Consider the following 27,867-nt stretch of genomic DNA (forward strand, 5'->3'; position numbering starts at 1 on the left):
GTTCTGGAGGTGTCGAGGTTCTTTAGCATTGTTGGAGATGCTCTGATGCAGGCAAGTGGGGATATTTCATCCCATCTCTGACCTGCCTTTGTAACCACCGTCTTTATATGACTGGTCCAGTTCAACTTCTGGTCAATGGATGTTGTTAGCGGGAGATAATAGTAATGCCATTGAATGTCACGGGCCCATTGTTTGATTTTCTCTTAATGGAGATGGTCATTGCCTGGCATATGCGTGGCATAAATGAGGGGCTGGTTTAGCTAAATGGGCTAAAGAGCTGGCTTGTAATGCAGAACAAGGCCAACAGGGTGGGTTCATTTCCAGTACCGGCCTCCCCGAACAGGCGCCGGGATGTGGCGACTAGGGGCTTTTCACAGTAACTTCATTGAAGCCTACTTCTGACAATAAGTGATTATTATTCTATTATTATTATGTTATTTGCCACCTGTAAGCGCAAGACTGGATATTGTTCAGATCTTGCGGCACTTGCACATGGACTGCTTCAGTGTCTGTGGAGTCCTAATGGTGCAGAATATTGTACAATCATCAGTGAACATCTGAATTTATGTTGGAAGGAAGGTCATTCATGAAGCAGGTGAAGATGGGTGAGCTAGTCCATTACACTAAGGATCACCTGCACTGAAGCCCCAGAACTGAGATGACTGACCTCCAGCAAACACAACCACCTTCCTTTGTGCTAAGTATGACTCCAACCAATGAAGAATATTCCCACTAGTTCCCATTGACTCTAGCTTTTCTAGGACTCCTCGATACCATATTCGGTCAAATGGTGCCTTGGCTTCAAGGGCATTCACTCTCACCGCGCCTCTGAACATTCATCTCTTTTGTCCATGTTTCAATCAAGGCTGTAATGAGGTGAGGAGCTGAGTGACCCTGGTGAACCCAAATTGAGCATCAATGAGTAGATTATTGAAAAGAAATTACCACTTGAGAGCACTATTAATGACCCCTTCCATGACTTTACTGAATATTGAGAGTAGACTGATAGGTCGCCAATTGGTCGGTTTGGATTTTGCTGCCTTATGTATACAGGACACAAAGGGCCATTTTCCACATTACCGCATAGAGAACAGTGTTATAGCTGTACTGGAACAGTTTGATCAGGGCCGCGTCTAGTTCTGGAGCCCAAGTTTTCCGTGCTATTGCCAGGATATTGTCAGGGCCCATAGCTAATGCAATATACAGTGCCTTCAGTCGTTTCTCGATATCATGGGGGTGAATCGAATTGGCTGAAGACAGACATCCGCGGGGCTGTTGGCTTCTGGAGGAGCCCGAGATGGATCATCCACTCGGCATCTGGCTGAAGATTGTTATGAACACTTCAGCCTTATCTTTTGCACAGATATGATGGGCTCTTCCATCATTGAGACTGGGGATATTTGTGAAATATATTCCTCAAGTGAATTGTTTAATTGTCAACCACCATTCACGACTGGATGTGACAAGACTGCAGATCTTCTATCTGATCCTTTGGTTGTTGGATCGCTTAGCTTTGTCTATCACTTGTTGCTTTTGTTATTTGGCATGCAATTAGCCCTGTGCTGTAGATTCACCAGGTTGACACCTCATTGTTTGGTATGAAAGAGAAAATACTGGAAAATGTGAGCAGGTCTGGCAGCATCTGTAGGGAGAGAAAAGAGCTAACGTTTCGAGTCCGAAGACTCTTTGTCAAAGTTCTTTGTAATTGTTTGGAATGCCTGGTGCTGGTCCAGGCATGCCTGTCTGCACTCATCATTCAATCACGGTATGGCACTGGCCTGTTGGCAATGATATAGTGGGGGATGTGCCTGGCCTTCAAGTTATAGATTGTGGCTAAGTGCAGTGCTGCTGCTGCTGATTTCCCACAGAGCCTCATGGATGCCCAGTTTTGACTTGCTAGACCTGTTCAGTGTCTATCCCATTTAGCACGAGGGTAATGTCACACAACACGATGTATGTATCCTCAAAGAGAATACGCGGCTTCGTATTCACTAGGGTTGTACAGTGGTCACGTATCCCGATGCTGCCATGGACAGATGGATCTCTTGCAGGCAGGTCTGTGAGGATGAGGTCTACTATCTTTCTCTTTTATTACATCCCTCACCACCTGTTTCAGATCCAGTCGAACAGTTTTGATATGTCCACTTCAATCAGTAGTGATGTTGCAACTGAGCCACTCTTGGTGATTGACATTGAAGTCCCCTACCCAGAGTACATTCTGTGTCCTTGCCACTTCAATGCTTCCTTCAACTAGTTCTCAAGATGGAGCCGTACAGATTGATCGGCTGGCGGTGGACAGAACGGGGTAATCAGCCGGAGGTTTCCTTGGCCATGATTGACCTGAAGCAATGACAATTCATGCGGTCGAGAATCTATGTTGAGGGTTACCCCACGACAACTCCCTCCTGATGGTCTGCCACTGTGCCGCAACCTCTGCTGGGTCTGTCCTGCTAGTGGGCTAGGACATGTCCAGGAATGTTGATAGTGGTGTCTGGGCTGTGTCTGGAAACAGAAGTGCAAGTCTAGACTGCATGTATGTAAATTCTGAGTGCATAATGAACAATAGGTTCAAATAACTGTGCGCGCATATGATATAGTGACAACAGCAGAGACGCAGCTTAAATATTTGGATTTGTTTCATTGTCACCGAGGTCCAATGAAAAGTATTGTTCTGCATATAGTCCGGACGGATCATTCAATACATGAAAAAAACATAGGGCATACATAAATACACAATATACAGGCATCGGATAAAGCATACATGAATGCAGTACTGCTCAGTAGCGAAGATATTTGAAGAGAGCAGATCAGTCCACAGAACGGTCATTCAAATGCTGCGCCTATAATAGCCTGCATATAAAAGGTTCAGAAAAGTAGAGGGGAGAGTTGAAATGGCGGTATTGATCAAGGACTGATTGCCGTTCTGAAAAATGAACATCGAGTTAAGAGGGCAAGGGAAGAATGCACATGGTTAAAGTTTGGAAACAAAATGGGGATGGTCACGCTGCAGAGGACATGCATTAGCTTCAAAGCAGAGACAAGAGTGAGAGAGAAATAAAGGAAAAATCTGCACAAAATCACATGGATGTGCAAGACCTATATGGAAGTGCTTTTCGGGGATTTTAATTAACCAGTTATCGATTCCTATACTCTTTGAGTAAATTGTAAGGAGAGGCGTTAAGATAATTCCGAAATGTGGCCAATAGAATCTCGTTGACGAAAATCCTCACAGTAAAATTAGAAGGGAGGCATTGCTAGGAAGTGAGGTGGGCTATGTCGACCAAATGTCCTGAAAGCAGTTTGGGGCAAAAATGATAATCGGGTCACAAGATCGTGTTAAGCAGCGAAGAAGAGCTAAGAAACCTTAAAACAGAACTCCGAAGTAGAAAGGTAGTAAATTTGAATGGAAGTAGGGCGGGTCAATTTGAACCAAACTTTGGGAGGAAATATTTAAAAAGCACCATTTTTATAGTTCCACAAAATGCAGACATTGTTGGCTCGGCAAACATTTCTTTTGCATCCTTGATCTGATGGCATGAGGTTTCATGGGGTCCCTGGACTCAATTTTGAGAAGTAGAACGCCAATTCCTTCCGGAATGCATATCAAAGATGGTTGTAAATTCTGATTGACTAGGTGTGAGAATGCTCAGATCTTGCTTGACTACACTGTGGGATCATTCTCATTGTTTTGGCACAAGCACCCATTTTCGTTATAAGGAAGGGTTTTCAGGATCGACAGGGCTGAGTTTACCATTTTGTTCTGGTGACCCGCTCGATTCTCCGTGTCTTTCCCCTGTTTTTCATTTGAAATATTCTCCCGTGGTTTCGTGCAACCGAATTGCTTGCGAGTCCACGTACGAGGGCAATTTAGATGCAGGGACATTTTTGTGTCCATGTAGACACAAGATAGGCCAGGTCAGACAAGGACGGCTTGTTTCCTGCAGTAAAGAAGGGTTGTTATGATTGTGGCAAGCTTTCAATTTGGAATTATCATGTTCTTTTTAAAATCTATTTAAATTCCAACAGTTAAGATGGTGAGGTTCGGACGCATGCCCCCAAAACATTAGTCTGGGCTTCTGTAATATTGGTGCAGTAATATTGGTATATTGGTACTGCGCCACAGTATCCACCAGGAAGGAAATGCAGTGATAGGATCCGTCCTCTGCCAGTGTAATATCCAATTTGCTTTTAATATGTTTTCTTGACTTGACAGTTTCGCTCAGTAGCTGGCTTCCGTGCTCTTGAAACAGGGTGTTGTAGATGCAGGTCTACCAATATGGTGCTTGCACAGGAGGAGAATATGTTAACGGAATTTTCAACCGCTGCTAGTCATGAGGTTCCGCCATTACCAGAGGCAAAATAAAGCCGTGTCCTCTAAAATACTGACGCCAATTTAAAGCAACAGACGGCACCGGATGTAAATAATTCACGCTCTAAGCAGCATGGAGTTAAACCCATCAATGTTTGCTTGCATGCAATGGGTGTAATTGCAGGAGGATTCTGCGCAGGTTTAGTGATTTCTCCCTGGAGTTAGAGTTGCAGATGGCAAGGGCACTACGTGTTTTTCCCAGTTTTGAAACATTGACATAGTGAAAATAGGACCAGGCGTAGGCCACACGGTCCTTCGAGCCTGCTCCACCATACATTACGATCATGGCTGATCATCCGACTGAGTAACCTATTCCTTCTTTTAGGATATCATTGGAGCCCTTCTGCCCAACAGCTTCGTCTTTCTTCATCTTGAAAGCACAGAATATTTTGGACTTAACTGCTTTCTATGATAGAACACTTCATGAGCGCTCTCTGGGTGAAGAAATTTATCCTCAGCTACATGGTCCTGCTAGGTTCGTCAGTCTGCAACCCCTTGTCCTGTATTGCCCCGCCATCGGGATCATCCCTCCAGCATCTATCCTGTCTAATATTGTGCGAATCTTATAGGTTTCTATGAGGCCACCCTCATTCTTCAGAACTCCAGCGAAAACAATCCTAGCCTATGTATTTTATGCGCATGGGTAGACCAGCCATCCCAGGAATCTGTCTGGTGAACCTTCGCTGCACTCCGTCCATCAGGAGGTCACACTTTCTCAGATAAGGAGTCCTGAATTGAACACAATATTCCAGATGTGGTCTCACCAAGGCCCTGGAAACTATAACTACAGTAAGTCATCCCTCACGGGGTATTATAATCCTCTTGCTATGAAGACCAACATGCCATTTGCCTTCTTCACCACTGTTGCACCTGCATGCTTACGTTATGCGACTTCTGTACAAAGAAATCCACATCTCTTGTTCATTCCCGACTCTCAATCTATAAGTTTTGATTGACAGGGGGAAGAGGCCAACAGATGTCACCAAGGAGGCATGACTGGTGCTTGCGAAGGAAATGAGCAGAGGTGGGTTTGCAGGGCCGAAGTAATTGTCGATGTCAGTCACTCAATGACCTGCAGTGTTCTAGCAACGTCACTGCTTTTCGTCGCATTAAGGTTGCATCGCAGAAGTCTACAAATATGGCAACTAAACGACCGAGGCAATGAGAATGATCAGATATCGATTCTTACTTCGCCAATGTCAATAATTGTATTGACAAGAGTCGAATGTCCCTAGCATCAGAGGGCCGAGTGGTACTATATTGCTCCTTGAAACGGGTGCAAAATAATGAACATAATATCAAAGCTCGGTAACGATGCCGTATCCAGTCGTTAATGGTGGTGAACTATTTGAAATTTTACTTCAGTGGAGGCTCCGCAAATACCCACATCCTTAATGATGAGCAAGATTATCGCATCAGTGTAAAAGCTAGGGCTGTAGAATTTGTAACAATCTTCAATTAGATGTGCCGAGTCCATGATGCAACTCGGCCTCTCTCTGATGTCCCTAAATCTTAGCCCTCATTGAAAGGATTCGAGTACAGGAGCAGGGATGCCTTGCTGCAATTATACACGAACCTGGTGAGGCTACACCTGGAATATTGTGCGCAGTTTTGGTCTCCTTATCTGAGGAAGGATGTTCTTGCTCTAGAAGGAGTGTAGCAAACGCTTACCAGACAGATTCCTGGGATGGCGGGACTAACTTATGAGAGGGGTTGAATCGGGTAGTAAGTATCCGCTGTAGTTCAGAAGAATGAGGGGGGATCTCGTCTAACAGGACAGACTATACAGGGTAAATTCAAGATGGGTGTTCCTGATGGTTGTTGTGCCTGGAACCAGGTGTCACTGTCTGAGGATAGGTTAACAATTTAGGACAGAGATGAGAAGACGTTTCTTTACCCAGAGACTGGCCGGCTTGTGGAATTCATTACCACAGGAAGAAGTTGAGGTTAAAACATGACATATTTTCAAGAAGCAGTTATATATAGCACTCAGGGCGAAGGGGATCAAATGAAATGGGGGGTGGTAGCGGGATTAGGCTATTTAGTTGGATGATGAGCCATGATTATAATGAATGGCGGAGCAGGCTCGAAGTTCCGAGTGGCCTCCTCTGCTCCAACTTTCTATGTTTCTATATTTAGCCAATTCGATTAATCCTACGTGGTATCAAACAACGGCTGAATGCATTGGATACTCCACGGCTATGTGTCCTGAAAAACTTTCATCAATAGTATTACAAACGTTTGCCCCAGAACTTGCCGTGTACCTAGCCAACCTGCTCAAGTACAGTTATGACACTGGCATCTTCCCGCAATGTGGAACATTGCTCCGATATATACACCATACATAAAAAAGGACAGATAACAAGGTGGGAAATTACCATCCCATTGGTCTACTTTCGATCACCAGTAAACCGATGGAAGGGGCCACCAGCAGTACCATCAAGTTCCACATGCTAAGCATTAAACTGCTCACTAACGCACAATGTGGGCTCCGTATGGCCACTAAACTCCTCACGCCATTACAGCTTTGGTGCAAACATGGACAAAATAGTTTAACTCCAGACATGGGTAGCCAGTGATTTCCGTCAAGTGAGGACTTGTCTGAGTGTGGAGTCAAAGAGCCCGTGGAAAGTTGGAGTCAATGGGAATCAGTGACAAAACACTCCACTGGGTGGCATCATGTCCAGCACAAAGGAAGATGGATGTAGTTGCTGGAGGACAATCATCTCAGTTCCACGACATACTGCAGAGGTTATTCATGGTATTCTCTCAGGCCCAACCATCCTGAGTTGCGTCAAACATGCCCTTCCTTGCATAGCTGGGTCAGAAATGGGGATGATGGCTGGTTATTGTTCAATGCTCAGCACCATTCACGCGACGTCTCTCATAATGAATCAGCACATGCCCAAACGGAAGAAGAGTTGGATCGTTTTCCGGCTTGCGCTGACGGGTTGGAAGTATCATTTGCTCCACATATTGGCAGACAGTGCCCATCTCCAATAAAAGATAATTTAACCATCTCCCCATGATAGTGAATGGCACTCCCATCGTTAAATATCCCATTATCAACATACTGGGGGTTATCATTGACAGAAATCTAAACTGGACAAGCAAAATAAATGGGTTGAAGCTTTTGGCTGGGCCAGGAATCCGATGGCGAGTAATTCACTTCCTGCACCCCTTGTCCACCACCTACAAGGCAAGAGCCAGGAGAATGATTAAATACTCTTTATTTGCCTGGGTGATTAAGCTCTACCAACACTCAAGAAACCTTACAGCATCGCAGGAATATTAACGTGCTTGACTGGCGCCCTATACACAAACATTCAGTCCTCCACCATCAACGTACAGCAGCGTCAGTCATCTATAAGTATTCATGAAGACGCCATACGCAGCACATCCACGGCCACTACCACCGAGAAGGACAAGGGTAATAGACACGGGTGAACAACAGTTCTTGGAAATTCCCCTCCAAGCTACTAGCCATTTTGACTCGGAAATATATCAGTGTCACTAAGTCAGTATCCTTGAACACGCTCTCTGCCAGCACCTTCGCTGTACACCTGAATTGATGTTACCTGGGATGGAACATTTAATTTATGAAGAGAGGTTAGATTGGTTTGGACTGTTTTCCTTGGAGTTGCGAAGACTGAGGGGCGACCTGATCGAGGTGTTCAAGATTATGAGGGGCATGGATAGGATGTATAGCGAGCAACTATTCCCCTTAGGCGATTGCCCTGTCACGAGGGGACACAATTTCAAGGTGAGGGATAGGAGGCTTAGGGGGGATTTGAGGAAAATTATTTTCACCCAGAGAGTGGCGATGGCGCGGAATGTAGTGCCTGTGAGGGTGGTAGAGACGTGTTCCTTCACATCCTTTAACAAGAACCTGGATGAGCTCTTAACATTCAACGGCATGGACCAAATGCTGGAAAATGTGATCAGGTTGGTAGGCCGCGTGCTTCCACGGGTTGGTGCAGACCCGATGGGCCGAAGGACCTTTTCTGTACGCTGCAATTCTGCGATTCTGTCTGAATTCGTCTGCACCAACAACTCTGCTTTCACGAGTCACACAGCAACAAAGATAGAATTTTAGTAATCTTGCTTCGACGTTTTCAATCGGTTCGCAGTACTTCCAACTTTTCTCTCCTGATTTCTTTTAACTTCTCTCAGCCTTCCTGGCATGAAAAAAATGCTGCTCGCAATGTCTTCCACCTAAAACCACCACTGACGTGACACTGACGTCTCGCCAATGTATTGCTGGTGAATCTCAGAAACTCAGTGGAACCAACAATTTACCGCCACTCGACTGTCTTCAGAAAAATAGTCATTTTGGGGAATATATCTGGTTTCAATTCTCAGGCATTCCACTGCCGTTTTACACTCCTCCTCTCGTCAACACTACATAACGAAATCATTTTCTATTCCAAGCTAACTCACTGGCTTTTCGCACACAACCGCAATACATGGAAATTCCCTTCCTTTCTTTTCATTTTTTTGATGAAAGCGATCTGTTCCCTCAGCAATTTTGCACGAGCCCGAAAGTAAAATACTGCGGATGCTGGAAATCTGAAACGAAAAGAGAAACTGTTGGGAAAACCCGAAGGTGAGGCGGTATGTGTAGAGATGGAAACAGTGTTTACGTTTAGTGTTTGTAGTATTCTGTAGATCACAATATAGTGGAATTTAAAATACAGATGGAGGGTGAGAAGGTAAAATCAAGTTTTGTGCTGAAACAAAGGAGATTACAATGGGATGAGAGAAGAACTAGCTAAGGTAGACTGGGAGCAAAGACTTTATGGTGAAACAGTTGAGGAACAGATGAGTACCTTCCAAGTGATTTTTCACAGTGCTCAGCAAAGGTTTATACCAACAAAAAGGAAGGACGGTAAAAAGAGGGAAAATCGACCGTGGATATCTAAGGAAATAAGGGAGAGTATCAAATTGAAGGAAAAAACATACAAAGTAGCAAAGATCAGTGGGAGACTAGAGGATTGGGAAATCTTTAGGGGGCAACAGAAAGCTACTAAAAAAGCTATAAAGAAGAGTAAGATTGATTATGAGAGTAAACCTGCTCAGAATATAAAAGCAGATAGTAAAGGTTTCTACAAATATATAAAACAAAAAAGAGTGGCTAAGGTAAATATTGGTTCTTTAGAGGATGAGAAGGCAGATTTAATAATGGGAGATGAGGAAATGGCTGAGGAACTGAACAGGTTTTTGGGGTCGGGCTTCACAGTGGAAGACACAAATAACATGCCAATGACTGATGGAAATGAGGCCATGGCAGGTGAGGACCTTGAGAGGATTGTTATCACCAAGGAGGTAGTGATGGGCAAACTAATGGGGCTAAAGGTAGACAAGTCTACTGGACCTGATGGAATGCATCCCAGAGTGCTAAAAGAGATGGCTAGGGAAATTGCAAATGCACTAGTGATAATTTATCAAAATTCACCAGACTCTGGGGTGGTCCCGGCGGATTGAAAATTAGCAAACGTGACCCCACTGTTTAAAAAGGAGGTAGGCAGAAAGCGGGTAATTATAGACCAGTGTGCTTAACATTGGTAGTAGGGAAGATGCTGGAATCTATCATCAAGGAAGAAATAGCGAGGCATCTGGATGGAAATTGTCCCATTGGGCAGACGCAGCATGGGTTCATAAAGGGCAGGTCGTGCATAACTAATTTAGTGGAATTTCTTGAGGACATTACCAGTGCGGTAGATAACGGGGAGCCAATGAATGTGGTATATCTGGATTTCCAGAAAGCCTTTGACAAGGTGCCACACAAAAGGTTGCTGCATAAGATAAAGATGCATGCCATTAAGGGGAAAGTAGTAGCATGGATAGAGGATTGGTTAATTAATAGAAAGCAAAGAGTGGGGATTAATGGGTGTTTCTCTGGTTGGCAATCAGTAGCTAGTGGTGTCAATTTACACAGATGATTTGGAGTTGGGGAACCAAGGGCAATGTGTCCAAGTTTGCATACGACACTAAGATAAGTGGGAAAGCAAAAAGTGCAGAGGATACTGGAAGTCTGCAGAGGGATTTGGATAGGCTAAGTGAATGGGCTAGTGTCTGGCAGATGGAATACAATGTTGACAAATGTGAGGTTATCCATTTTGGTAGGAATAACAGCAAAAGGGATTATTATTTAAATGATAAAATATTAAAACATGCTGCTGTGCAGAGAGACCTGGGTGTGCTAATGCATGAGCCGCAAAAAGTTGGTTTACAGGTGCAACAGGTGATTAAGAAGGCAAATGGAATTTTGTCCTTCATTGCTAGAGGGATGGAGTTTAAGACTAGGGAGGTTATGCTGCAATTGTATAAGGTGTTAGTGAGGCCACACCTGGAGTATTGTGTTCAGTTTTGGTCTCCTTACTTGAGAAAGGACGTACTGGCACTGGAGGGTGTGCAGAAGAGATTCACTAGGTTAATCCCAGAGCTGAAGGGGTTGGATTACGAGGAGAGGTTGAGAAGACTGGGACTGCACTCGTTGGAATTTAGAAGGATGACGGGGGACCTTATAGAAACACATAAGAGTATGAAGGGAATAGATAGGATTGATGCGGGCAGGTTGTTTCCACTGGTGGGTGAAAGCAGAACTGGTGGGCATAGCCTCAAAATAAGGGGAAGTAGATTTAGGACTGAGTTTAGGAGGAACTTCTTCACCCAAAGGGTTGCGAATCTATGTAATGCCTTGCCCAGTGAAGCAGTAGAGGCTCCTTCATTAAATGTTTTTAAGTTAAAGATAGATCGTTTTTTGAAGAATAAAGGGATTAAGGGTTATGGTGTTCGTGCCGGAAAGTGGAGCTGAGTCCACAAAAGATCAGCCATGATCTCATTGAATGGTGGAGCAGGCTCGAGGGGCCAGATGGCCTACTCCTGCTCCTAGTTCTTATGTTCTTATTCATCTCCGGAGCTAAAAAAAAACCCCACAAGATATCTTATCATAGTTCCAGGAGGGAAAGGGTGTGAGCAGAAGTGGGGCAAATGCATTGGACACAATCAACGGCCTTTTATACCCTGAATGTTCAAGGGTATCATGTCGAATTTGAAGTTGTGTAAGTATAATTGGAGTGTGTGCACTTAACGTTAAATAATTTTCCATTGGGTTGAATGTCACCAAATCATAGTTCTTTCAAATGTGATTCGATCTGCGATTGCAACAGCATATTTGTACTTGTGCGCAGCCCTTTTTGTATGACTCTCCGCATACGGTTTATAGAAGCTCAGTAATACCTTAGTGAACGTCTATATGGCAGGCTAATATAGCGGAGAACCCGGATGTTGATGAATTGTCTTGGGGGTATGATTCACGCGAAGATTATGCATATGCACTTTTGCAAATAGAAGGTAGATTATATCAGGTCGTTCACTTTGTGTCTCTTTGAATTTTCCCAAAGGGAGTTGCTGATTGTCGTGTGCATTTGAGCCCACATGCCTCGTGAGTATTGAAACCGGGGTCTTTATACACCAATGCGATGGTAGGGGGGAGTGCGACATATTCTTCTGACATTGCATGCGAGAAGGTGGTGTACTTGGTCGACGGCTTGAACCTCATCAGGGAGGGAACGAATGTCTTGCAGGTGGTTTGTTCGTGCTACTGAGGAGGATTTGTACCAATTTGGCAGGAGGATGGTAACCAAACAGAAACGCGAAAAGAAAACTTGGAATTGAGACATGCAGTTCCGGTTGAGACAGACAGCACTAAGGTAAGAGATAAAACATTAGGTGGTTAATAAGGATTACGAGGTCCACAGTTTCATCAATAATGTAAAAGCAAGAACATTGTTGTGCACCTTTCCAAAATTCAATTTCGACAACTGGAGTAGTCCGTCGAATTCTGCGCTGCAGAAACGCTGGAAAGGAATTCATGGCATCAGAGAATATTCAGAAGAATGAGCGATCGGATATATGCATAGATTGGAGAAGCTGTGCTGTTGTCCTCCGAGTAAAGGTGACTGACATGCACCTACACACATAGGTCTGGGCGAAGAAAATAGTTGGAACTGTTCACTTGTTGAAAGGGTCTGTGACAGTTGTACTATCTTTATCCTCCAAGCGGTTAAGGGCAGTTTAGTCTTATTCCTCTATTATTATAGGAACTTGGTTAGGTGTGCTAGTGATAGATTTGATCATAAAATAAAATGCCCACTCATCTGGAGTATAGAGTCTAAAGAAATACATCTCAGGATAAAATATGGGTCCGGCGTGAGTTATAATATAATTATTTCTCCAGCGGTAACTATCCCACTGCATAATATTCTCCATCTGACAATTATAGATATGTTAGGGTGCAGGACTGTAAAGTTTGAAAGCGCATTCCACCTTTTTTGACGATTATGTAAAAAAATGTTGTTCTGAAAATAAATCCTGATTTACTACACAGCAAAGCTCACATAGCGCATGTAAAAATAATTAGCATAAACAAGTCCACCTAACAGTAAATAAAGAACCAAATGCACCTAAGCGAGAAAGGCAGGATGATATCACCAAATAATCAGTGCATAAATCAGAGTTTTTTTTGGTCTCAGCTAAGCATGAGGATGTCTCAAGATGTCCGCTCACTGTTGTGCAGTGCTGGCAATGCCTGACCCCCCAATGCCTGACCCCAAGTTCATACTTCGGGGCTATAGTTAATGAACAATTGTTGCCTTAGGAACTATATAATCGATAATTACATAATCGCTGATGTATTTTGCCCGTTTTTAGCTTTTCTTAATACTCTTTTGTTTCAGAATCTTTGAGAATCAATCAGTGTGTCTGCAAGTGTTTTCTTTTCCAGCTGGTAACGAACAGTGTCAAGGTTTCAACCTCGCAGCAACCAATCTGAAGGTCCTCCACGTTATTTTCGCTTCTCCCACCCACCTCCCCACCCCATTACCACCATGTTGTTGTCTAATTATTTGTCGCTTCATTCCCTCCCTGCTCTTGTTGAAAATTCAATTTTTTCAACAGTTGGTTTAAGGACCGGGCATTATTAAATTAATTGGAATATCGTTTTTAATATAGTGAGTGTTTAAGATCTGAAATTCATTATCTTAGAGTGCAGTGCGGGCCGATTTCATTGTGCTTTTCAAAATGGAATGTCATGTATAATTAAGAGAGTAAAACAAATTGCAAAGATATGTGGAAATTGGGGGGCAGTGGGAATCAGAGAAGTCGCAGCAACACGAGGGGCAGAGCACCTTCTTCTGTGCTTTATTTATGTTATGGTTCAGTGCAAGTAAATTGATTATAAAACACATGTAATGAAGATAACTAACCCGAAGTGCTTCTAGCTACCATAGTCAAATCAGAAAAAGTGGAAGGAGTCATACATAAATTATACACTGGGGAGAGCAGTCAACCCTTCGATAAAACTGGTGAATGTCCATGTGAATGTTAAAGCAGGAGACGTAGATGGAAGGTGGAGAGTTTTGCAGCGCACTTACTCAACGGATAGAAGCAGAAACAGACCTGCTCGCCAGTCCGTTCCACCATTCAATGCAGTTAGGGCTTATATTGGGCTTCAACTCCACTTCTTTTGCCAACTCCCCGTATACCTTTATTCATTGATAGATGAAAAAATATGTCCAACATAACTTGCAAGCTCAAAGATGTGCAAGTTAGGGTGGAGTGCTCTTTCGGAGGGTCGGTGCAGTTCCTTCTGCACTGGGGGATTATATGAATTCTACTGTAATGTAATCAACGGTAGAGGGAACCATGTTCACTCCATAAGGCGGTTTAAGGCAATTATATTATAAATTTCAAGCTGTATGAGCTGATATTCCGACGAATTAACAGTTTGTGTTTTATGATGCAAATAATGTTGGAGCAGGATGACGGTGAGACCGGCAAAATGCTTTCCACGGTGAGGTAGGCAAAATGCTTTCCACATCGGATTATTCAGCTAATACCGTGCACGCAGATCAGTTATGGTCTTCACAAATTCATAGTTAATCTTTCCCTAAACTAACCTTTTGACATGCCACGATTTTAATCTCAGAGATGCACGATTTCCGCATCAATACTACATTTAACGTTTGGAACACTAGCCGTGTTATGGTCTCCTTTTGAGGAGCTGGAAATGCATTCTAGCATGGTAACACAGTATTTGTCACAGTTGCTTCACAGCTCCAGTGTCCCAGCTTCGATTCCCGCCTTCGGTCACTGTCTGTGCGGAGTCTGTACGTTCTCCTCGTGTGTGCGTGGGTTTCCTCCGGGTGTTCCGGTTTCCTCCCATCGTCCAAAGATGGGTGGGTTAGATGGATTGGCCATGCTAAATTGCCCTTACTGTTCCAAAAAGGTTCGGTGGGGTTACTGGGTTAGGGAGATAAGTTGGAAGTGTCGGCCTCAATGGGGTGCTCTTTCCGAGGGCCGGTGCAGACTCGATGGGCCGAATGGCCTCCTTCTGCACCGTAAATCCTATGATTCTAGAAAGATTAGCACAGCCAAGTACTTTGCTCTGATGGTCATGGTTCGTCGGTTGCCTTAATTGCCGGATATTTATCGAGGCAAATATAGTCCTGAACTGCAGCTCCTTCACATGCGATCTTGTAAATGTTCGCTGGCATTTGGGTAAAGCTACGACATCAGCAGATTTCCTAGTATAAATGCTCTGAAGTTTCAAAGACAAATGGGCATAGTCTTCCCCAATTCTGCCGCTGGGTATTGCAACTAAATCCAGCAATGCAATCTTGCAGTATATTGCTGCCCTGCATGTTCCTTGTGCATATTCTCCTCTTGAGATTGGTGGAGGGGGGGAAAGGGGGGGGTTATGGAACAATAATCCAATCGGTTCACAATACAAACAGCAATGTATTTACTTGGTGGTCGCGGGATACTGTAATCTATAAATCAGGCAAGTTGAGATGCATTTAGAAACAATGGACGCCCGGCGGCTATGAAAATATTTTCGCAAATTTTCAGTTTCTTGACTTCTGTTCGTAGATCTTGAAATTGACTGAATATTTCAAAAGGAATTAATGAATGTGTTCAGAAATAATAATTACACAACTGAAAGTGCCATGTTCATCAGGTCATCTTCGTGAAAAGTAAATAATTAAATATATTAAAACATACTTTACAGTGAATGGCAAATTGCAAATGTCACAAATGTGTAACTAAATACTGGAAAACAACGCATGGGAATGTTTGCCAGCACGAAGACGAATTTATATTGCGCACCATTAAATGCCCATGGATTGTATGTGTAAGCCCATGAAGGCTGCTTAGCTTTAAGAAATGCTTGGTGCAGTTATGGGTAAGGACTCTTTGTGTCGCTGTCTACCAATAAGAAAACCAAAAGCTGCGAGAGATCTACCTCCCCTCCTTTTATACGCAACACAGAACAGAGCAAAGGAAAGGAGAAACGATGCTTGTATGCATCGCATCGAATTACGGCCAGAGACCCGCACACTTCGAGACATGAGGTTTATCATACTAATGTCGACATATACATTCAGCAGAAGACGCCTTTGATTTTACGCAAGTCAGATAAGACAAGGACAGATTTTGGTACATTTACAACCTGAACCGATCGGGATCAATGGCGAACGCACTCAGCCGCCAGTTATATTTTATACTCCTCATGTGTGCCTGGGACCCAGTTTGGGGGCATATTCGCTACTTAATCGATGAAGAACTTGAGCGAGGTGCGGTTGTTGGGAATGTCGCGGAGGATTTAGGCCTAAGCATTCATGATATGGCATTTCGTAATTTCAGGCTGGTTTCTGATGACGGTGTACGTTTATTGAAGGTGAACATGACCTTCGGGAAGATGTTGCATTCGGGTCGGTGGTTGCTATAATAAGTGTAAAGGATCGAGACTCTGGCGAGAACGGACATGTACAGTGCGAGGTCCCTCCAAATACCCCGTTCAAACTCCAAACGTCTTCGAATAACAAGTATAAGTTGGTTCTCAGCGATACACTGGATCGCGAAAGGACCCCATTATACAACATCTGGATTTCAGCCTGGGATGCAGGGTCACCCTCTCTTTCAACAAACAGAACCATCCTCATTTCGATATCTGACATCAATGATAATGCTCCACGATTTACCCAACCGTCATATAATGTGTTCCTGATGGAAAACAATACTCCAGGTGTATCGATATTTGCTGTTACTGCTTTAGACCCTGATTTGGACAGGAATAGTGAGGTATCATATTTTCTTTTGGAGGATCGCACGGATGACATTTCCGGGTCTGGCGACGTGACTGTTAACTCGAAAAGTGGGAGCATTTACGCGCTGCGTTCCTTTGACTATGAAATACAGAAAAAAATTCAGATCAAAATCCAAGCTCAGGATGCCGGAACTCCCACATTGAGCAGCACTGCCATCGTCCATGTTATTATACTGGACCAAAACGACAATGTCCCAACTGTTGTTTCACCTTCAATGTACAATAGTTCAGCGGCTATGGTGGTTGTGCCCATGTCAGCATATCCTGGATACGTGGTTACCAAAGTAATTGCTACAGACGTAGATTCCGGACAGAACGCACGGCTTTCCTATCAACTCGTAGAATCTACAGACCGAAGTATGTTTAGTGTGGGATTAACCTCTGGAGAAATCCGAACGAACAGAAGATTCAAGGACCAGGATGTCCTAATACAGAGGATTCTAATTTTGGTGAAGGACAATGGGCAGCCAAGCCTCTCCAGTACGGTTCTAATTGTAATTACAGTTCTACCCAACGTTACCGAAAACGTTTCTGAGAGATCAGATATGCCTAGACATCGCGGATTGTTTTCTGATTTGCATTTGATGCTAATCGCTTGTTTAGGGTCAACTTCCTGCATATTTTTATTAATAATATGTTTTCTCATCGCCCTGAAGTGCAAATAAGACAGAAATATTTACGGTTACCCATCTCGAATCTGTTGCTTCAGGAGGAGGAATTCGGCTGATGCCTTTAATGGTAGATCTTTCCCAAAAGCAACTTTGAGTTACCCCGATACAGTTCAAGCTCTACCTATTCCAGATTCATACAATTACTGCCTTTGTCTCTCTGCTGAATCATCTAAGAGCGATTTTTTGTTTTTAAAACCGTACCACCCAACCTTGTCTCTCAATGATATCAACGTTATCAACAGAGGGAAATAATTTAATTTGTCAATGTTTACTGTTATTGATTTTCGAGTCATAAATCCATACACACAATGAACTAAAAAGAGATTCATGAATCGGTATGTGGATAGATGGAAAAACGGAGGTATTGGTGTAGAGGGCCACACTTATCAGAAATGCAGTGTTGTGAACGCTACTTTGTGATTGTTATTAACATTAGAATCTGACGCAGTATTTTGACAACGGGAATTGAGGTTACCTCGAGAGATAACCCGCGCATTTTTAATATTGCATGAACAGTTGAGCTGCAGAAAAATCTGATAAGGCCTTCTGAAACAACATGACGTAATGAGCTCTACTGAACATTTTATTTTCAGTTCTATATGCGTTCGCTGCATTGGCTTGACTGTTGTTTGTTGTGCAAATGACTGTATTTTAATAAACTACGGTCCGTTCAGAAACATTCCGCAAGCACTGAAATTCATTGCAATCTTCCGAGAATGCTCAAAGGGCTGGTTGCGTAAACTTGCGAGTAAATTCGAAAACAGTCACAGATGTTCATAATTCTAGTTAACGGGCGGGTTTCGCAGGCATAAAAATACATTGTCCCCTTTGCAACAGCTGCATGTGTTTTACTTGAGTTCATTGTTGGCATTTGAGCTTCACCAGGAGGATGATCATTAAATTGATTTCTAAAGGCACTTGGGATGACAAGGGGAACCTTAGCCTCAGCGCACTGCAGTTCATGCGATAATGGTTCTCTCATAAGGCTGTTATACCGGAAGACGTTGGCCCATCGACAGCAAGAGAACGTGACATATATCGAAATCGTTTTTGTCCTTGACGAGGATATGTGTTCCCTTCTATCTGTAGCCACAACGGTGGCACATGTCCAGCCTTTGTGATGTATCACATTGAAAGTGGGATTACAACCTAGAGATACTGTACACTGCAGACGTAGTGCGTCGCTGGGGGTGGGGGGGGGGGGGGGGGGCTGTTGGTAGTGGGTTGAAGAGCCTACCGATTGGGTATGAGATTAGGTTTTATGAGATTGGGGTTATATTTACCGCTTGCGAATGATTGTTTTCAACTTATCTTTTTTTTTAAACACACATTACCTAATCAATTGGACTGTCGCCAAAATCCAAAACTGTTCACAGCATATAAACTGTAAATGTTTGAAATACTTACAACCTCAAAATTTACATGTCGAAATAAGGTCCATAAGGTTTCCGGAGTCTAAGCACATTTCGTTGTTTCAATTTAGGAAGAAGCAGACAATGTCTGGATTCAAAAAGCGAAGCCGAGAATGCATGTCTGTAAACTTGCGACTTCTGATAAGCAAGTCTCATGAGCTGCAAATACAAATGACATTGTGCGAATGTGACATAGTTACTACAGTTGAAATGTGATGTAGCTTTAAATGCTGAGGGCCCGGCGCATAACATTCCGCGTAGAAAACGTTCAGATTAAACAGGGAGATCAAATGAAGTGAAACAGCGGCACGGATTAGAGGCGACATTGTCGTACTAGTGCTGGAAAACGAACATTGCATTAATAGGGCACGGTGAGAATCCACACGGTTAGATTGGGGAAGCATGAGGGGGTGATTGCGCTAAAGGGCACATTCGCCAATCCTACAAGCAGTGATAAAGTGAAAAATGGAGTGTTTGTGGGGATAGAGTGGAAGAAAGGCAGAGCGAAAAATAAAGGAAACAAGCTGCAGAAAAGCCTATAGAGTTTTGCTTTCGCGGAGTTTAATTAGCCACATATCGATCGGGAAATTATTTGATTAAAGAGGAAGAGATTGGGGAAGGTGCAGATAATTCTGAAATGTGGCCATAAGACCATGAGACAATAAGGCCATAAGACATAGAAGCAGAATTAGGCCACACGGCCCATCGAGTTTGCTCCTCCATTCAATCATGGCTGATATTTTTCTCATTCCCATTCTCCTGCCTTCTCCCAATAACCCCTGATCCCTTTATTAATCAGGAACCTCTGTCTTAAAGACACTCAGTGAATTGACCTCCAAAGCCTTCTGCGGCAATGAGTTCCACATATTCAACACCCTCTGGCTGAAGAAATTCCTCCTGATCTCTGTTTTAAAGGATCGTCCTTTTAGTCTGAGATTGTGGCCTCTGGTTCTAGTTTTACCCACAAGTGGAAGCATCCTCTCCATGTTCACTCTATCCAGGCCTCGCAATATCCTGTACGTTTCAATAAGGTCTCCCCTCCTCCTTCTTCACTCCAACTCGTACAGACCCAGAGTCCTCAACCGTTCCTCATATGACAAGCTGTTCATTCCAGGGATCATTCTTGCGAACCTCCTCTGGACCTTCCCAAGGCCAGCACATCCTTCCTTAGATACAGGGCCCGAAACTGCTCACAATACTCCAATTGGGGTCTGACCAGATCCTTACACAGCTTCAGAAGTACATCCCTGGTCTTATATTCTAGTCCTCTTGACATGAATGCTAACACTGGGCAGCACGTTGGGGAGCACGGTAGCACAAGTGGATAGCACTATGGTTTCACAGCGCCAGGATCCCAGGTTCGAATCCCCGCTGGGTCACTGTCTGTGCAGAATCTGCACATTCTCCCCGTGTCTGCGTAGGTTTCCTCTGGGTGCTCCAGTTTCCTCCCACAGTCCAAAGACATGCAGATTAGGTGAATTGGCCATGATAAATTGCCCTTAGTGTCCAAACAAAAAGGTTAGGAGGCGTTATTGAGTTACGAAGATAGGGTGGAAGTGAGGGCTTAAGTGGGTCGGTGGGACTCGATGGGCCGAATGGCCTCCTTCTGCACTGTATGTTCTATTGCATTTGCCTTCTGAACTGCCGACTGGACCTCCACGTTAATCTTAAAAGAATCGTGAACAAGGACTCCCATGTCCCTTTGCGCTTCTGATTTCCGAAGCATTTCACCATTTAGAAAAAAGTCGATGCCTAAATTCCTCCTTCCATAGTGCATAACCTCATACTTTTCCACATTGTATTTCATTTGCCACTTCATTTGCCACACTGTCCTAGCCTGTCAAAATCCTCTTGCAGCCCCTTGCTTTCTCAGTACTATCTGTCCCTCTGCAGAACTTTGTGTTATCTGCAAACCTAGTAACAGTGCCTTCAGTGCCTTCTTCCAAATCATTCATGTATATTGTGAAAAGTTGTGGTCCCAGCACAGATCCCTGAGGCTCACCACTAGTCACCGGCTGCCATCTTGAAAAAGACCCCTTTATCCCGATGATCTGCCTTCTGCCAGTCAGCCAATCCTCTATCCATGCCAGGAGCTCACCCTTAACACCCTGGGCGCTTAACTTATTTAACAATCTCCGATGTGCACCTTGTCAAAGGTCTTCTGGAAATCTAAATAAATCACGTCCACTGGTTCTCCTTTATCTAACTTCCTTGTGACCACCTCAAAGATCTCTAACAGATTTGTAAGACATGACCTCCCTTTGTCAAAGCCACGCTGACTCAGTCCTCTTTTACCATGGACTTCCAAGTACTCTGTGATCTCATCTTAAATAACGGACTCTAAAATCTTTCCAATGACCGAAGCCAGGCTAACCGACCTATAATTTCCGTCTCCTGCCTCCCTCCCTTTTTAAACAGTGGTGTTAGCAGTAATGCTAACCAGTGCTCCACCGTGCCGCTGTCAGCTGCAAAGCAATTGTTTGAGCTAAAGATTGGTGGCACTGGGGCACTGCAAAACCTTCCTATGGCTGCAGAAGAGTTTAAACCTACTATATGCACCGTTTAATGCTCCTCGTGCTCAATGTGGGAGTTCGGGGATGCGGACGATGCCTCTGACTCCTTCATGTGCGGGAAGTGTGTCCAGCTGCAGCTCCTGTTAGACCGCATTACGGCTATGGAGCTGCGGATGGACTCACTTTGGAGCATCCGCGATGCAGGTCGTGGATAGAACGTTCAGTGAGTTGGTCACACCGCAGATTAGGGTTGGTGAGGGAGACAGGGAATGGGTGACCAAAAGGCAGAGAAAGAGCAGGAAGGCAGTGCAGGTGTCTCCTGCGGTCATCTCCCTCCAAAACAGGTATGCCGTTTTGAATACTGTTGGGAGAGATGACTCACCAGGGGAAGACAGTAGTAGCCAGGCTCATGGCACTGTGGCTGGCTCTGCTGCACAGAAGGGCGGGGAGAATACTGGCAGGGCTATACTCATAGGGGATTCAATCGTAAGGGGAGTAGACAGGGGTTTCTGTGGTCGAAAACGAGAGTCCAGAATGGTATTTTGCCTGCCGGGTGCACGGGTCAGGGATATCTCAGATCGGCTGCAGGACATACTGAAGGGGGAGGGTGAACAGCCAGTTGTCAGGGTGCATATAGGCACTAACGATATAGGTTTAAAAAAACGGGATGAGGTCCCACAATCAGAACTTAGGGAGGTAGGAGATAAGTTCAAAAGTAGGACCTCAAAGGTAGTAATCTTAGGATTGCTACCAGTGCCACGAGACAGTCAGAGTAGAAATTCAAGAATAGTCAGAATGAATAAGTGGCTTGAGAGATGATGCAGGAGGGAGGGGTTCAGATCTTTGGGACATTGGAAGCGGTTCTGGGGGCGGTGGGACCCTTACAAATCGGATGGTCTACACCTGGGCAGGACTGGAACCAATGTCCTAGGAGGTGCTTTTGTTAACAATGTTGGGGAGGTTTTAAACTAATGTGGCAGGGGGATGGGAACCACATTAGGAAGTCAGAGGTCAGTAAAGAGGCAGCAACTGAAGCCGGTAAGGTACTAGATAATAACCTCAATGTGACTAAGGGGGAGAATAGACAGGAAAGAGATGATGAACGCAAAGGGACAGGTGGTCTGAGGTGCATTTGTTTCAATGCGAGAAGTGTAGCAGGTAAGGCAGATGAACTTAGGGCTTGGATTAGTACCTGGGAATATGATGTTATTGGTATTGCGGAGACTTGGTTGACGGACGGGCAAGACTGGCAACTAAATATCCCAGGGTATAGATGCTTCAGGAGGGATAGAGAGGGCGGTAAAAGGGGTGGAGGAGTTGCATTACTGGTCAGAGATTATATCACAGCTATGATTAAGGAGGGCACGTAGGAGGATTCGAGCACTGAGGCAATATGGGTAGAGCTAAGAAATAGGAAGCGTGCACTAACATTGTTGGGACTTTACTACACGCCTCCCAAAAGCGAGCGTGAAGTAGAGGTACAAATATGTAGACAGATTATAGAAAAATGTAGGAGCAATAGGGTGGTCGTTATCGGAGGTTTTAACTTCCCGAACATTGAATGGGACTCATGTAGTGTTGGAGGCATAGATGGAGCAGAATTTGTAAGGAGCACGCAGGAGAGTTTTTTAGAGCAGTATGTAAATAGTCCAACTCGGGAAGGGGCCGTATTGGACCTGGTATTGGGGAATGATCCCGACCAGGTGGTTTAAGTTTCAGTCGGTGATTATTTTGGGAATAGCGATCACAATTCCGTAAGTTTTAGAATACCCATGGACAAAGACGAGAGTGGTCCTAAAGAAAGAGTGCTAAATTGGGGAAAGGCCAAGTATAACAAAATTCGGCAGGAGCTGGGGAATGTGGTTTGGGAGCAGGTCTTTAAGGGTAAATCCACATTTGAAATGTAGGAGTCTTTTAAGGAAAGGTTGATTAGAGTGCAGGACAGACATGTCCCTGTGAAAATGAGGGATAGAAATGGCAAGATTAGGGAACCATAGATTACGGGTGGAAATGTGAGACTAGCTAAGATGAAAAAGGAAGCATACATAAGATCTAGGCGACTTAAATCTGATGAAGCTTTGGAGGAATATCGGGAAAGTAGGACAAATCTCAAACGCGCAATAAAGGGGGCTAAAAGGGGTCATGAAATATCTTTGGCTAACAGGGTTAAGGAAAATCCCAAAGCCTTTCATTCATATATAAGGAGCAAGAGGGTAACTAGAGAAAGGATTGGCCCACTCAAAGACCAAAGAGGGAATTTATGCGTGGAGACAGAGGAAATGGGTGAGATTCTTAATGACTATTTTGCATTGGTATTCACCAAGGAGAGGAACATGACGGATGTTGAGGCTAAGGATGGATGTTTAAATACTCTAGGTCAAGTCGGCATAAGGAAGGGGGAAGTTTTGGGTATTCTAAAAGGCATTAAGGTGGAGAAGTCCCCAGGTCCGGATGGGATCTATCCCAGGTTTCTGAGGGAAGCGAGTGAAGAAATAGCTGGGGCCTTAACAGATATCGTTGCAGCATCGTTGAGCAGGGGTGCGGTCCCGGAGGACTGGAGAATTGCTAATGTTGTCCATTTCGTTAAGAAGGGTAGCAGGGATAGTCCAGGCAATTATAGACCTGTCAGCTTGACGTCATTGGTAGGCAAACTGTTGGAGAAGATACTGAGGGATAGAATCTATTCACATTTGGAAGAAAATAGACTTATCAGTGATAGGCAGCATGGTTTTGTGCAGGGAAGGTCATGTCCTACAAACCTAATAGAATTCTTTGAGGAAGTGACAACGTTAATTGATGAGGGAAGGACTGTAGATGTCATATATATGGACTTCAGTAAGGCTTTTGATTAAGATTCCCATGGCAGGTTGATGGAAAAAGTGAAGTCGTATGGGGTTCAGGGTGTACTAGCTGGATGGATAAAGAACTGGCTGGGCAACAGGAGACAGAGAGTAGTGGTGGAAGGGAGTGTCTCAAAATGGAGAAAGGTGACTAGTGGTGTTCCACAGGGATCCGTGCTCAGACCACTGTTGTTTGTGATATACATAAATGATCTGGACGAAGGTATAGTTGGTCTGATTAGCAAGTTTGCAGATGACACTAAGATTGGTGTAATTGCAGATAGCGAGGAGGACTGTCAGAGAATACAGCAAAATATAAATTGATTGGAGAGTTGGGCAGAGAAATGGCAGATGGAGTTCAATCCAGGCAAATGCGAGGTGATGCATTTTGGAAGATCTAATTCAAGAGCAGACTATACGGTCAATGGAAGAGTCCTGGGGGAAATTGGTGTACAGAGAGATCTGGGAATTCACGTTCATTGTACCCTGAAGGTGGCAACGCAGGTCGATAGAGTGGTCAAGAAGGCATACAGCATGCTTGCCTTCATCGGCCGGGGTATTGAGTACAAGAGTCGGCAGTTACAGTTGTATAGGACTTTGGTTAGGTCACATTTGGAATACTGCATGCAGTTCTGGTCGCCACATTACTAGAAGGATGTGGATGCTTTGGAGAGGGTGCAGACGAGGTTCACCAGGATGTTGCCTGGTATGGAGGGTGCTAGCTATGAAGAAAGGTTGAGTAGATTAGGATTGTTTTCGTTGGAAAGACGGAGGTTGAGGGGGGACCTGGATTTAAAATGTAAATTTAAACTGGTTTAAAATGTAATTTGAAATGTTGGACGTATTTGAAATTCCTCAAATAAAATGAAATATTAAGTAATAATGATTAACATCGTGGAAGTTACTTGAAACACAATTTTCAGAAAGTAAATGAAAAAACAAATCAAAGTGTATGCATTGGGATTTGGAAATGATTAGTTTGAGATTGGTATAATTTTGGGTGCTCTTAGTTCAAGATGAAAAAACAAAGGAATCTAAATTGGAATTTGGGCGTTATTTCTTCAACGAGTCCATGTGCTCCTTTGTTATGGGGAGTGATGATGTACCCACATTTGAAAACGTTTCTTCCATTTTTTGTTCCGAAACTGGCAGAGATTTTACTATTTTCTCTGTAAGTTCATTTCATATCAAATTTGCTGATCGGGAATTTGCCTGGCGCAAAGTTTCTGGATTTTACTTTTATTTGAAATGGACAAATACATCACAACCAAATTAACTCATTTGGCTTCTGGCCGAAAGTATCATTGTGCTTTTGTTTAAAATACAGATTAATCCCGAGTCACAACCAATATGCCTCGCTGTTTCAAGAAATACAAAATTTCCTTGTTACTGACAATGGGGACCTGACGTTTTTTTTCTTTTACTGAAAGAGTTAACTCATTCAGACTTCGCTGTTGCCCTTTGAATTGAATCCCCATGTATACGCTGTAATTAGCCACGCTTAAATTCCACATCAATTGCAATCTTTGATGAGTTGGCGTCTCTTAAAACTACCTTGCCACGATACAATTGCTCTCGAGATCTAATGGATTAAATAGCAATTACGTGAAAATAATAACTAATGTAAAAGGGGACAATAAATAAATTAACATTTTTGACAAATAAATTGCCTGTATGGATTTTTGAGCTTTAAAACCCTTTTCGTTATTTGAAAGTAGATACATTAAACATTGTCAGTTTACAGTGTCGCTATTTTAATCGGGGACATTTTATAAAAGTAATATTTGTTTTTATTTTGTGTGGATCTCTTACCAATACTGAGTAAATGCTGACTCAGGCAATATGTTCGTGAACATTTAAAACCGTTTTAATACTGAGTGTTTAACTACAAATAGTTTGGAAATTAATTAAATTCTGTAAAGGGATAAGGGCAGATATGCGTTCATGAGTGAGGTGACCTGCAGCTGGGAAGATCATGTTCAATTCGGGGAGTGTCAATGAATATGACACAGATGGTGGGATTCTTCCACCACTTAGTTACCTGAGGTTAGGGAGTGAGAGTCAAAACTTTAACTTTAAAGGAAATAATTTGGTGGGACAATATTTGGAATTGGGGCACTAAAGTACAAATAAGACCTTTGATACAGGTCATGTTGCATTTTGTTGTTATTGCTGTTGTTCTCGTTACCACACATCAAGTTTATGCGATGACTGTGTTTAAAAGATGTTTAAGGCAAATGGAATGTCGATTAAAGGTGGAATCTGAAATGAGACATTGGACTCGATTTTTCAACATGTAATTGAATAATATTTAATTATGTGAGGGAAGTATGTATCTCGGACTCACTCTGGAGAATACCGTTGCCCAAACTACTGATACCATGCGTTTACAGTTATGGGATTAGAGGAGGGAATGTGGCACAGAAAACAGGCTGAGAAGTTAGGCCAGGAACAGAATATTCCACCTGAGCCCCCGGCTGCATTGATACAGGCCGTCTGCAAGAACACTCAACTGAACACATAAACTCTTTATTACTATATGTACGTTGTGATTACCCACTTGCAATAACAAGACTATGCTCTGCATATGTGATGGATGTCAGAGACAGGTGATAAAATTTGCAGCAGGACGAAGGACAGACAACGTCAGCCATCAGACTCCAAAATGAGCTGTTAGCTGGTCAGACGAGGGTGTTTCAGAGGACAATGGGTCTTGATTGAATCGTCCTCGATAAACAGGAGTATCCTGTGTTATGGGCGAGTCATTTCAGAACCTCAAATGTATCATGGAGTTCAACCCTTTAATGGATTTGCTGCTTTTCCAACACACGGCGTTTTCCCTAGTTGTGGGATTACAATTATGGACACGTGGGTTTTTAAACACAAAACACTGTTTATTCCATGAACTCAACTTAACATCTTATATAAACATTGGATCTCTTAACACCCCATTACTTCAAAGATAACTCAGAAAATATTGCAACAGTAAATACTTCCTTAAACTGTTCCTTCAAACTTCCAAGCGATTTAACACCTTTAAACTATCACATCAGGTTCAAGGATATATATATATTTTGTGGAATGGCAGAGACTGTCGCAAACTGGCTTTCTACTTTTAAACTGCTCACAGCAAAACCAGCCAGGCACTTTTTAGCTGCTCTCAGCGAAACCAAACTGCAAAACTTGCAGCTCTCTGGAAACACACAGACACTGCTTTCAAACTGAAACTAAAAACCTGCAAAACACAGACTGCAAAATGGCTGAACTGAGCTGAGCTCCAGCTCCAGCTATGACATCATTGTTTTCTTAAAGGTACTCTCGCATGACGCCTCCCCCCCAAGAAAAAAAAACCATCAACTTCAAGATGGTTTCATTTTTCACTTTTGCACCATCCACTGAGAAATGTACACAGTAAATATATTTTTTCGTTGTAAAAAACAACAACACATGGAAACAGGTATAATAATATAGTCCATTTTTCTTTCTTCTTCTTCCTCCAACCGAAATCTGTTTAGCACAGGGCTAAATCGCTGGCTTTGAAAGCAGAACAAGGCAGGCCAGCAGCATGGTTCAATTCCTGTAACAGCCTCCTCGAACAGGCGCCGGAATGTGGCGACTATGGGCTTTTCACAGTAACTTCATTTGAAGCCTACTTGTGACTATAAGCGATTTTCATTTCATTTCAAATCCTTCTCGATTGACAGTCTCTTTGAACAAAGTCTCTGCACGATCCATCCATTCCTCTATTCCTCGGCATTTCTCTTAAGAATCAGATACTTTAGTTCAATCTGACCACAGAGTCCTTTGCAATTCTCCAATACAGGAACATTGGTGATCACAGCTTTCAGGCAGTCAAATGCCTGTTGAAAGTCCGCTGTCCATTGAATTTT

Source organism: Scyliorhinus torazame, chromosome 7, assembly GCF_047496885.1.
Source record: "Scyliorhinus torazame isolate Kashiwa2021f chromosome 7, sScyTor2.1, whole genome shotgun sequence".
Lineage (NCBI taxonomy): Eukaryota > Metazoa > Chordata > Chondrichthyes > Carcharhiniformes > Scyliorhinidae > Scyliorhinus > Scyliorhinus torazame.